Source organism: Rhinatrema bivittatum, chromosome 3 (assembly GCF_901001135.1).
Source record: "Rhinatrema bivittatum chromosome 3, aRhiBiv1.1, whole genome shotgun sequence".
Lineage (NCBI taxonomy): Eukaryota > Metazoa > Chordata > Amphibia > Gymnophiona > Rhinatrematidae > Rhinatrema > Rhinatrema bivittatum.
The window spans coordinates 133628204-133642194 of record NC_042617.1 but is presented as its reverse complement, the minus strand read 5'-3'; positions in this window follow the sequence as shown (position 1 = coordinate 133642194).

The window sequence follows — 13991 nt, the reverse complement described above, 5'->3', positions numbered from 1 at the left end:
CGGAAGTCCTCGGGAAAGAAAAGGGGCGTGTATTGGGCGTGGGCAGCCCGGAGGAATGGCCCCCCGGCTATGGCACGGCAGGGGGCCGTAAGATGGTGGCGGACTGGCTTATCACGGCGGACGCCTGTTTGGAAGCCCGGATCACAGGATCGGTGAACACTGACGGCTCGGGTGCCGGAAATTATAATATGTTAATTGTGTTAATGAGATTAATAAATGCTGCGGCCTTGTTTTCACCAAAACGGAGTTTGTGTAATATATATTGGGGTCCGGTAAAACGGACGGGGGAGGCGGGGGGACGGACACGGAAGTGCAAGCTGCCCATGTTAATTGTAAGATAATGAAATAGAGTCTTTACAGCTATTTCTCTCACTGTTAGATGGTACAAGTACCATAAAGTAATTTTGTGACTTCTCATAGTCTTGCATAAATTTAAGATATTAAAACCAATTGATTTAGTCTTTAAATTGATGAATTTTCCCCCTCCCATTGGCATAGGGCAAATTGATTTATTCCCTCCCAATGTAGGTGAAGTATCAAAGGTGGAATTCATGTTGCAAGGTCATTTATTTCCTACTTCCTCCACACTGCCTCCTTATTCTCCTCATAGTACCTGAATAGCACCAGTCCTACGCTTCCTCTCTTTTTCAGTATCAGGATGATACCTGTAGCTCCTCTTCTCCAAATTCCAGTAGATGTTCCTGGGTTCTACTCTGGATCCATGCAACTCCTTTTCTCTCCACCAGGATGGTTGAACGTCATCCTTCTCCTTGGATCTTGATCTCTGGTTCCTTTTACATGAAGGGAACCTCTCTCATTTGATGGTACAGCAGAGAGTAAATTAAATTAATTGAGTCCCTAGCTAATGGGTGTTCAAGCATACTGGGGTAGATTTTAAAAGCTTGTGCACGCGCGTCCACATGCATGCGCTACCCGACGCGTGCACATGGACTCGAGATTTTGTAACATGCGCGCGCAGGCACGCGCATGTTATAAAATCAGGGGTCGGCAGGCGCAAGGGGTTGCACAATTGTGCACCTTGCGCATGCCAAGCCACACTACCTTCCTCCATTCCCTCCTAGGCCGCTCCAAAATTGGAACAACCTGGAAGGGAACTTCCCTTCCTCCTAACCTAACCTTCCCACCCCTTCCCCTAACCTTACCCCCCCTAGTCCTACTCTAACCCCCCTCCAAAATGTTTATCCTACCTTTTGCGCCTGCCGACACGCGATCCTCTGACACAGCGGCAATGGCTGCTGTGTTGGAGGCTTCTGGCCCCACCCCCGCCTCCACCCCGGACTGCCCATCCCCAGACCACCCCGGCCCTGCCCCCGGACTGCCCCTTTAATAAAGCCCTGGGACTTACACGTGTCCCGGGGCTTTATGCTCATTGCCGGGCCTTTTTAAAATAGGCCTGGCACGCGTAACCCTTTGAAAATCTGGCCCACTGTAAATAAATCAAGTAAAAATTACAACAGATTGGGAGGGTGGATAGAAACTCCCATCCAAAAAGGCACCATGGAGGCATCAATTTCAATACAGAAAATCAGCGGACAACCAAGATATGCTGCCTCTAAAAAAAAGAAAATAAGGAATCCACACCTTAAGATGGTGGTCTGGATTTATATATCAGAAGGACTTATCAATTACCAATTTCCACTTGGATGAGCTATACACCGACAAGATTACTATTATGACTATTACTCACACTAATGTTATTTTCCGACTGAATATTAGCAGGGAGCTTCCAGGATCCCTACATTTAAATCTCGCTATGCAAGTTGCCTTTATTACAACCTCTGGCAGCAGATACCATAGTTTGAACACTGAGTGAAAAAGTGCTCTCTATGCTTTGTTTTAAATCTGCTGATTTTTAGTTTCATAGTATGTCCCCCTGTTTTAATATTTTATTTACCTTTTCCGCTCCAACTCATGAATTTATAAAACTCTTTCATATCCCATTTCAGCTATCTCTTTTCCAAGCTAAAGAGCCCTACTCTGTGTAGCTTCTCCTCATACAAGAGCCATTCCAACTCCTTTATCAATTTTGTAGCCCAACTCTGCACCTTTTCTAGTTCAGCTACGTCTTTTTTGAGATGGGGGTGACTAGAATTGTACACAAGGTTCAGTCCACCCATGGATCTATCCAGACGCAATATGATTTCTCCAATTTATTCTCCATTACCTTTTGAATTACTCCTAACATTCTGTTTACCTTTTTGACTGCCACTGCACACCAAGCTGAGGATATCAATGTATTGTCCACAAGGTCTCCAAGGTCCTTTTCTTGGGTGTTGACTCCTAGTATGGAACACCTCATTGTATACTTGTAGTTGGGATTGCTCAACATATTTTAGTGATAATTGGGATTATTTTAGATATGTTAGTGATAGAAAGAACTGCAAAAATGGCATTGTGAAACTCATAGGAGTAAGGAATGAATATGTAGAGTCTGTTAAAGGAAAAGTGGAATTGCTTGACAAATTTTTTTGTTTGCTGTTCACTGAGGAAGGGCAAGGAGAAAGACCACAGAAAATGGATACAAATAAGATGGGAAGTGAGGTAAACCTCGAAACATTTTCAGAAAAGTTTGTTCATGAGGAATTAGCTAAACTTAAACTAGATAAAGTGATGGGGCTGAATGGGATACATTCAAATATTTTAAGGGAATTTAGAGAAGTTCTGGCAACTCAGCTATCTGACCTTTTCAATACTTCTTTAAAGTTGGAAGTAGTTCCGGAGTACTGGAGATGGGTAGATGTGGTTCCTCTCCACAAAAGTAGAAGGAGGAGACTGAGAATTACAGGCCGATTAGTCTGACCACTGTGGTGAGTAAATTAATGGAACTGCTTCTAAAATAGAGATTAGCACATTTCTAGAATCCAGCATTTTATAAGATTCGAGGCAGCATGGGTTTACCAGAGGTAAGTCTTTTCAGACAAATTTGATCAACTTGTTTGACTGGTGACTAGGGAGTTGAGACAGGGGAGTGTTATGTAGCGTACTTGGATTTCAGTAGGGCCTTTGACACAGTTCTGCATAGTGACTGATTAGGTTGCAAAACGGGTTAAGTGAGATAAAACAAAGAGTAGTAGTATATGGAGCTTACACCGAGGAAAGGGGTGTTACTAATGGTGTGCTGCAATGATCAATCCCTGGACTGGTTCTTTTGAAAATTTTCATAAATTATATTGGGGAAGGACTATCAGGAAAGTTTTCCCTTTTTGAAGATGATAACAAAATCTGCAACAGGATAGAGAGCCAGGAAGGTGTAAAAAATATGAGAAAGGATCTCCTGAAGCTTGAGGAATGTCTAGTCTGGCAGCTAAGGGTTAATGCTAAAAAATGCAGAGTCATACATTTAAGCTGTAAAAACCCAATGACACAGTCTAGAGCAAAATCTGGGGGCGATCATGCCTGATTATCTCAAAGTAGCCAAATAGGTGGATAAAGATGGCAAAATCTAGAAAGATGCTTGGGTACTTAGGAAGAGGAATGGTCAGCAGAAAAAAAGAGGTGAAATTGCCCCTGTATAAGTCACTGGTGAGATCTCAATTGGAATACTGTGTATAGTTCCACACTTGCAAAAGGATATAACATGTTTGGTGATCTTCACTGTAAAGCATATGAGAACAGACTTAAAAATCTAAACCTGAATTTCCTAAAGCAAAGATGAGATAGGGGAGATATGATAGAGGCATTTAAATACGTCAAAGGTATCAATGCATGTGCAGGTGGGTCTTATTCAACAGAAAGGAGACTCTGGAACAAGAGAATCAACATAAGGTCATAAGAACATGCCATACTGGGTCAGACCAAGGGTCCATCAAGCCCAGCATCCTGATTCCAACAGTGGCCAATCCAGGCCATAAAGAACCTGGCAAGTACCCAAAAATTGTCTGTTCCATGTTACCATTGCTAGTAATAACAGTGGCTATTTTCTAAGTCAACTTAATTAATAGCAGGTAATGGACTTCTCCTCCAAGAACTTATCCAATCCTTTTTTAAACACAGCTATACTAACTGCACTAACCACATCCTCTGGCAACAAATTCCAGAGTTTAATTGTGCGTTGAGTAAAAAAGAATTTTCTCCGATTAGTTTTAAATGTGCCACATGCTAACTTCATGGAGTGCCCCCTAGTCTTTCTATTATCCAAAAGAGTAAATAACCGATTCACATCTACCCGTTCTAGACCTCTCATGATTTTAAACACCTCTATCATATCCCACCTCAGCCATCTCTTCTCCAAGCTGAAAAGTCCTAACCTCTTTAGTCTTTCCTCATAGGGGAGCTGTTCCATTCCCCTTATCATTTTGGTAGCCCTTCTCTGTACCTTCTCCATCGCAATTATATCTTTTTTGAGATGTGGCAACCAGACTTGTACACAGTATTCAAGGTGCGGTCTTACCATGGAGCGATACAGAGGCATTATGACATTTTCTGTTTTATTCACCATTCCCTTTCTAATAATTCCCAACATTCTGTTTGCTTTTTTGACTTCTGCAGCACACTGAACTGATGATTTCAATGTGTTATCCACTATGACGCCTAGATCTCTTTCTTGGGTTGTAGCATCTAATATGGAACCTAACATTGTGTAACTATAGCATGGGTTATTTTTCCCTATATGCCTCACCTTGCACTTATCCACATTAAATTTCATCTGCCATTTTGATGCCCAATTTTCCAGTCTCACAAGGTCTTCCTGCAATTTATCACAATCTGCTTGTGATTTAACTACTCTGAACAATTTTGTATCATCTACAAATTTGATTATCTCACTCGTCGTATTTCTTTCCAGATCATTTACAAATATATTGAAAAGTAAGGGTTCCAATACAGATCCCTGAGGCACTCCACTGCCCACTCCCTTCCACTGAGAAAATTGTCCATTTAATCCTACTCTCTGTTTCCTGTCTTTTAGCCAGTTTGCAATCCACGAAAGGACATCACCACCTATCCCATGACTTTTTACTTTTCCTAGAAGTCTCTCATGAGGAACTTTGTCAAACACCTTCTGAAAATCCAAGTATACTACATCTACCGGTTCACCTTTATCCACATGTTTATTAACTCCTTCAAAAAAGGGAGGAGGGTGAAAGAGGATAGATTAAGGAAGTATTTCTTTACAGAAAGGATAGTGGATACATGGAACAGCCTCCCAGTATCTGAATTTAAGAAAGCATAAGAAAAGCACAGGGGATCTCTGAGGGAGTGCTAGGGATTGTAGAGCTGAGCAGTTGTGTGAATGGGCAGCCTAGACAGGCTGTATGGTCTTTTTATGCTGTCATATTTCTATGTTTCCCTATGTGCATTATTTTGTGCTTTTCTACATTAAATTTTAACTGCCATTTAGAGGTGTCCTGATTTCTCTAAGGGGTAAGGAAATCATAAATAGAAGTGCAAATCACATAGAAATTATGGGAGGACCACAATGTAGGATGTTTGGAAAGAAAAACACTTTTCCCTCAGCAGAAAGGGAGATAAGACCCAAATTCAGAAAAGGCAGAGCTAAAAACACTGGGGTTATCAACTATAGGGATATGTATTTGTTTAAAACATAGTTAAAAATGGGACTAATTAGGTCATTTTTGGTTCATTCCAAATGGAACAAATAAAAAATGGCCTCATAAAAATTACTCCAAATTATCAGGTATTTTCATTTTAGAGGGAGGGGAAGAAAAAGCATAAAGGCCCCCTCTGCCCCTTCCCACCCCAAGACAAGTCTCAATCTAGGCCAGGCCTAGCTGGGGCCTCACTAGGCCCTTCTGATCCTCTTCTTACCAGAAAACATTGATCAGGCCTGAACCTACTTGACAGGGTTGAGCCTGGCCCAGCTGCATTTAGCTGGGCCCCTCCAATACCTCTTTCACCTCCTTCAAAAAATCATCAAGATAGTGCCACCCATCCTGAGGAGTGACAAAATGACATCACTTCAGATACAAATGTTGCCATGTTGCAATGCACATCTCTAATACCCATGCTTCATCATTTGAAGATATATAGTCTACTGGAAAGCAATGTCTGAAATATAGATGGGAGAGGAATTCTAAAAAGAAAAATGGCTATCCTTAGGAACTGTCAATCTTTTAAAGAGGTGACTGTATATTTCCATCTACTTTATTAGGAGCACACTAAAGATACCTACATAACTCAGAAATGGCAACTGTAGAATGAAATCCCAACTGCTATGAATAACACTGGTGTGGCATATAGGGAGACAGAGGAGGTAAAGCACAATTGGAAGGGTATGCATTTACATTTGTCCATAAGAAAGCCAAGGTCCAATATTTTGGTGGTGATATGAGATAGTGAATGCTTCTATTTATCCAACATATCATGACAAAGCTTTCTATCACTGACCCTGTCCCCCAGACATATATATGGAGCCTCATCATAAGATGATAAGTATGCTCAAGCATCTTGTCTCCAACAATGAGCACGGAGTCACACATGCCATAATTAGACAATGCCTCTACCCTTCAAGGCACACACAGAACAAATATCCTAGTCAAGTGGTTCATTCTCTTTATCTTCATTCTCTTCATTCTCTTTATCTTCCTACTTTCTAGCACATTCCTGAATTCTAGAAAACCAATGGACTAGCAAAGAGAGATATACAGCACAACTATTGTGATGTTAACAGGAAGGTAAAGTTACGTGACAACAAGCCGATGATTGCTGCGGTCTCCGGTTTTAAAAATACGGAGTTATGCGCATAATTGTTGACCCCACCCTGGATCACCCATGCCCCGCCCCTTTTCCACCCACTTACTTTGGCACAGACATGGGTATATACATACGTTAACTGTGGCTTTTAAAATCCACGTTACGTGCAGACCACGTACGCTTTTAAATGTTACTTCTGTTTGAATATTTACCTCAGAGAGAACAGAGGAAGGCACTAAAACATTAAATGGAGGAAAACCAGTAAGAGGGGAGGGAAAGAAAAAGAAGAGAAAGAGGATGTGAAAAAAAACAGTGATAGCAAATTTGGAGAAATATGTGGAAAGAGAGAAAAAAATGCACAGAATACGTAAAGGGAGAACATATAAAGGGAATGATTGCATTAGGAAAACATAAGAAAAAAAAAGATGATGAAGAATTGAGGAATCTAGCAGACACATGAGCACCAAAGAGTTTTCTTTAAATTTTGAAGAACAATTCTTGAATTCCTGGTCAGCGGGAAGAGGAGGGGTTGTTAGTCATATATGGAGCATCTATGGAGACCTCTCACATTACATTGTCTGATTGTTTTCTGCAGAGCATGAGGAAGTATAGTCTAATAAGTTTCTCTGTCTGGAACACCTCAAAAAACAAAATATTGCCCATTAAGATACCTCCCAAATTTTATTGAGCTCTAACAGAATAGTGACTTCCTTATAGTTCTGTATTGCACCTAAAACTAATAATACATTTGACTGTCAATTAATCAGTGTTGCCATTCCCAACACAATATTATCCAACACAGTAGTTTAGAGATAAATGTCACATAAAAATATGCTGCTGCAGTGAAGATTCACTAACCCCAAGCATCGCCACTTTTGTAGGACAAAGAACAGGTATTATTTCAGTGATAAGAAAAGATTCAAGATATCATGAAAGGGGGTTTGCGAAAATGATTAGCAGCGTACACCATGCTTGATCTGTTTTCAGCGGTATCCTCTCTTGTATTGTGCAAGTCCTGAAAAAAGAAAAAATAAACCTGCTGCTTGCAATTGGAGAGGCAAAATGATCCTTCCTCTTGTTGCTTAGGGTAGGAGTTAGACACAAATCAAAGTTGATAGGAAAGAGTGACTCAGTGCTACTGGAACAATGCTTCCTATTGCAGCAGTCTACCACCAATGGTTTCATTAAGAGCTCTTGTGTAAAGGAATCTTCTACACAAAGGGTAGAGGGAAAACTTGAGGGCAGAAACTGAAGGGAGAAATTCAGGGAATGAAAAGGTATGGTTCGTAATACATAGGGTAGCTCCAACATAAGATGCTTTTTATTGTCGCATTTTATTTTGCCAAGCACTTTCTTTCCTGTGAGGTACTGTGTGTAAAGCTGTTAAAATTGCTGTAATACTCTGCTACCTATACAATGGAACCTACTTAAATGAATGTTTATAAAAAAGAATCAATTTTCCCTGACCTAAATCCCATGGAGTAATACGTTGCTGCCCTTTAAATAAATACATGTTAGAAAAATAAGCCACCTAAAACATAAGCCTCCTCTGAATGCTGACAAAAAAAAAAAAAAAAAGATACACATTTTGATTACTGCTAACTGGCTTGCATAGATGTGAGAAGAAAAAAGAAAATGATAAAAAATATAAAGAAGACTAGACATTCCCAGTAAAAATAAACAAAATAAGAAGCATTTTGACTAGAGTTAACTGGTTGCACAGATGTAACAGAGCAAGAGTAAATTGAAAATGGAAATGAAAAAAAAGGACTTTCTGCATGGTAAAAAAAAATCAATGTCTCTATACATATTTACAATGTATTTTGCATACAGAAATAAATTTTACAACAATCCTGAATAAAACATGTAGCAAATGTTTTACAGCTGGTTTGAAATTTACATATAAAATGTTCCTTCTCTGTCTTCCAGTATTTTTCTTTTCTTTCATTTTAGCTTCTTCTCTCCATCTCCCCCTGATGAACAAGCCATTGATCTCCTATTGATTGAGGCCTTGAAAAAAAGAAGGCCTTTTCTGAAGCCTGAATACTTTAGTGCTTTCACAATTTTGGCACTCAGCCTTCATCCACGATTCCCAAACATACTACCTGCGGGATATGGCTGAACTCCACTGGACTGCAGACCTCCCTCTGCATCTCCTTCTATATAATGCATAGTCAAGCCCTTAAGGTAGCACCACATTCTTTAACATCTGCCAATAAGTAGAACTATTATAGATTCACTCTACCTTCAGATATCATTTCATATTCTAACCACAAATAATGTGTGACCTGAAATATAGGATATACTATTAAGATCCCAACTGAATATTCTTCTGTTTAATATTAAAATTTCTAATTTGCTATTCCACAGTAAAAGTTGCTGAGCAGAATTGTTTCTGTTACAGCAGTGAGAAAAACAACATGTTTATAGCTGTGCCTCTCTTGCAGACTTGTAGAAAATACATTGCATTGAGAGTGAATGTGCACAGAGATTTTATGGGCATCAAATCAGTATGCTCCGCTATTTACTAATATTGTATATCATGGCAGATACATGAAAATAAAAACAAAAATGAGAAAATAAATGGGAAAATATATTATGATACATAGTGCTTGTCACAAAATGTATTTTACTTTTATTTGATAATTAGAATAAAATATAGAGAACAGTCCTCATTTAGGTGGTAATTTTCAAAAACATGTTTGCGTGTAAAACATGGTCTTAAATGTGAAAATAGGTTTTTTGAAACTTGCTCTGGGGGGTTATACGTGTAAAGCTACACACAGCAGTGATTTTCCGCATACTTGTAGTGCAAAAAAGGCATTTCCAGTGGCAGAGCTGGGGCAAAGAAATGATTTACATGCATACTTTTGAATTTTCAAAAGTATGCATGTAAATGTTTGTATGAACATTTATATCTACTCTCTAACAGATGCAAATGTGTGCACTTATACCCTGCCAAGGTATGCACAGTCTTGTTACACGCTAACTTCACTTTGAAAATTATAGATGAGGTCCTCACATTCTTCAGCCCTATGTGGGCTGTCGCAAAATTGGACTGTTAATTTACTAAGCCAACAAATCTAGTAACTGATTTCAAACCAGTTTTTGACTGTGATCAACCATCAATCATAGAATGCATTTAAAAAAAGGTTTTCAGTTAGTTTCAAAATGCATTTCAGGCTGTATTACCACGTGGTCCAATATGTTCTGAGCTTCTTTTTTTTTAAATAGCAAGATTTCAATCACATTCATATTTTACTACGAATTTCTATTATATAATATGTTTTTGAGCCCACTTATCTACGTGCACTCTTAAATGGAACTGTATTGTCTACTGGAACCAAAAGTTGAAAGCATGCTGAACAGTGTGACGGCATTATAGTATCTGTAAAAGTTGACGGTGTAAGCTTATCAGCATCAACAAATGCACACTTGCAAACTGATCTTTATTTCTATGCTGAACTATAAAATTACTGTTGTCAATAGCAACAGTGGATTTGTTGAGCTATGTTCACAAATTATTATGCATATCATTTACTTTGTACAATGCAATCTTTAAAGAAGTCACACTGACAAACATTTTTGTCAGGTATTAGTAAAGCCATAATAAAATAGCTTAGGCCTGGGTTTTCCTATGGCACAGAGCTCTTTGAATTGCGTGGTAACGGGGGGGGGGGGGGGGGGGGGGCAAAGAGAGGGCAGGCCTGCGAAAGCTGGCAGCGATCGCATCTCCGCGGTGTTATCGCTGCCGGCTTTCACACCCAATAGCACCATCGTAAAAGGTGGTGCTATTGGGCGCGCTACTGGCAGCGATAAGGGGTTCTTACCTTTTTTGCAGCCAGCAATGTTTCCGCCACGTCCGCCCCGGTGCCACCCCAACTCCTGCTCTTCCGGTGCCGACGTCGCCCAGACCCCGCCCCGATCTAGGTATCGCACGCGTGTGATAGGGTTAGGAAATAACCTCCTTAGTTGGGTACCATTAAATAATGTATATTAATTTGCAAAAGGAATCTATTGTGAAGAAAGAAGAGTAATAAGTGGAGTTCCTCAAGGATCTATTCTGTGACCAGTTCTGTTTAATATCTTTGTAAGAGATATTGTGGAGGAATTAGAAGGTAAAATTTGTCTTTATGTGGATGACAGTATGATCTGCAACAGAGTGGAAACACCTAAAGAAGTAGAGAGAATATGAAGTGACCTAGGAAAGCTCAAGAAATGGTCAAAGGTTTGGCAGTTGGGGGTCAATGCCAAGAAGTGCAGAGTCATACATTTGGGGGCATGGCAATCCAATGTGTTGGGGGGTGAAAAACTGACATACATGGCCTGGGAGAAAGACCTTAGGGTGATAGTATCTGATGATTTGAAGGTGGCAAAACAATATGACAAGGTGGTGGCTTAGGCCAGAGGGATGTTGAGCTGCATAAAGAGAGGCATAACCAGCAAGAAAAAGGTGATTATTAGGGATGTGCAGAGGGACGGCATACGTTGCATTCGTGATTCAGATTCGTCGGGGAGCAAATGCATTGCATTTGGCTGTATGGCGCCCCGATGCGTTAATATGGCAAGTTATATTCGTGTCCCAGCTAAAATTAAAATTAACTACAACCCCCCCCCCCTCCTGACCCCTGGGGCTGGCCTGCACGGAGCAGCAGTTTCTATTATCCTTAACAGAAGGCTTCAGGGTGGCCTGCACATAGTGACGGTTTCTATTACCCTTAACAGATGGGAGGAAGGCACAGAGAAGCAGTTGCTACTACCCTAAAACTAAACTATAGAAAACTATATATAAATAAATACTGGGCAGATTGGATGCACCATTTTTGTCTTTATCTGCTATCATTCACTATGTTACTATGTAAGCACAAAGCTCAAATCTAAGAGATGAGGACTTCGCTGGAGAGGTTGAAGGCTGAATCCCAGACCACAGAAGATGCAGAACTAAACCTGGAAATAGGAATGCAGAGCATGATGGCTCATGTGGATGGCAACCTACAGGCTCAAGAGAACTGAATGAGGAAGAAAGGATGTTGCTAAAACAGACAAGAGAACTTGAAGTAGAGAGGGACGAAAGGGTAAGACAGCTTATGGAAGAACTACAGAATATAGTAGTGGAGTTGTCTCAAGTGGAAAGTGAGGTTACACAGCTAGCAAGAGAGATCATCAAAGACAGAGTTACAGGAGCCTCCAAAGCAAATAGAGAAGACCTGGTCCTTATAGTAAGCTCGGAGAGGGAAAGTGGTGCTTGAGGTGAGATGAAGAAATTTTGATGACAAATCTATAGACTCAACACCAGTTCACTGCAGAAATGATAAGATATCAAGAACAAACTGTCTAAAGGCCAGCTGCAGAAAGCAATTTCTCCATAGGCTACCCTGATGGCAGGCCTGTGCACAGTCAGAAGTTGAAGAAAATGAGACCAGAAATCAGTTTCTGAGGCAAGCATTGGGGAAGGTCACAGACGAAATCTGGAGCTGCCAGCATATAACTTACTTTAGGAAAAATTGGTCCCAAACCAGCCAAGGCAGGCAGATGTTAAAACATGTACCAGATAATTTTGCTTCACAATCATTGCTTCAGACCTCTAAAGTTTGGCCAGGGGAAAACCTGAATGCACCTGCCTGTGTACAAATTGCTGAAGTAGCAGCCTGCAGAGAAGTTCAGGAAAATCACAGTCTGCAATGATAAATTCCACAGTAAAATCCACCACAGTGGGGCCAATGTAATAAATATGCTCAGCCTAGCACATAGGCTTATGTGCAGTTGGGCACGTGTTTTGGGTGCTAGATTAGAACCCAATACAATAAGGAGATTAGTAGGGATGTGAATCGTTTTTTGACAATTTAAAACAATCTTCAGATATATTTTAAATCGTCAAAAATCGATAGAGCCACGATACAATAGCAATTCCCCCGATTTATCGTCAAAAAATCGTTTTATCGGGGGAGGGGGGAGGGCGGGAAAACCGGCACACCAAAACAACCCTAAAACCCACCCCGACCCTTTAAAACAAATCCCCCACCCTCCCGAACCCCCCCAAAATGTTTTAAATTACCTGGGGTCCAGTGGGGGGGTCCCAGCACGATCTCCCACTCTCGGGCCATGGCTGCGTTAATAGAAATGGCGCCGGTGGCCCTTTGCCCTTATCATATGACAGGGCAAAGGTAGCGCCGGCACCATTTTGGTTCCTGGCACCCGACGTCACGAGTGCAGGAGATCGCTCCCAGACCCCCGCTGGACCCCCAGGGACTTTTGGCCAGCTTGGGGGGGCCTCCTGACCCCCACAAGACTTGCCAAAAGTCCAGCGGGGGTCCTAGAGTGACCTCCTGCACGCGGGCCGTATTGCCAATATTCAAAATGGCGCCGGCGCTACCTTTGCCCTCACTATGTCATACGGGCGACCCGTATGACATAGTGGCCCGAGAGCGGGAGATCGCGCCAGGACCCCCCTACTGGACCCCAGGTAATTTAAAACATTTTGGGGGGGTTCGGGAGGGTGGGGGATTTGTTTTAAAGGGTCGGGGTGGGTTTTAGGGTTGTTTTGGTGTGCCGGTTTTCCCGCCCTCCCCCGATAAAACAATTTTTTTAACCAGAAAAACAATGACGATCAGATTTCTCCCCCCCAGCCAAAATTGATCGTTAAGACGATCGATTACACGATTCACATCCCTAGAGATTAGTACATCCAAAACACGTGCCCAAACAAATGTGGCCCTGATAGCAACCATTAGATATAAAGTGCATGTAGATAAGGACATTAGATATTACCCCTCAATACAGTAAAGTGCTGGGCACCCAATGCACAGTTTTTAACATGACAAATTTAATTCCATTCTCAGAGGTAGAGTAAACTCAAACTGCAGTCAAGAGCTTATGAAAAACATAAAGAAATAGGTTCTGTGTGTTGCGATAAACACAGAACCTTAGTATTGTTGTGACACTTTAATTTACTGCTTGCTGTAGAGAAAACTAAATGTATATTTTGACTTGATTAAAAGAAACATATTTTTCTTATGGCCATGCAATTTAGATGTCCACAGCAAGGGGCACCTAATATTTTGCTGAGGTTGCTAAAGTGAATTATGACAAATAAAGATGCAGGATGAAAACAGATGCTCATATTGAGAGCCCATTGCTCTTGGGTGCCAAATGCGATAAACTTTTGAGTGCTACAGATGCACAATTTTCCTTTTCAACTCTGCCTTGCATTTAAATTTTGCATTGGGTACTCAGGGGATGTGGCTGCCTACACAAAAACACAATGGGCGCTCAATACTAGAGCCCATTTTCAGCATGCGTTGGCCCCAGTGTGTTTAAGT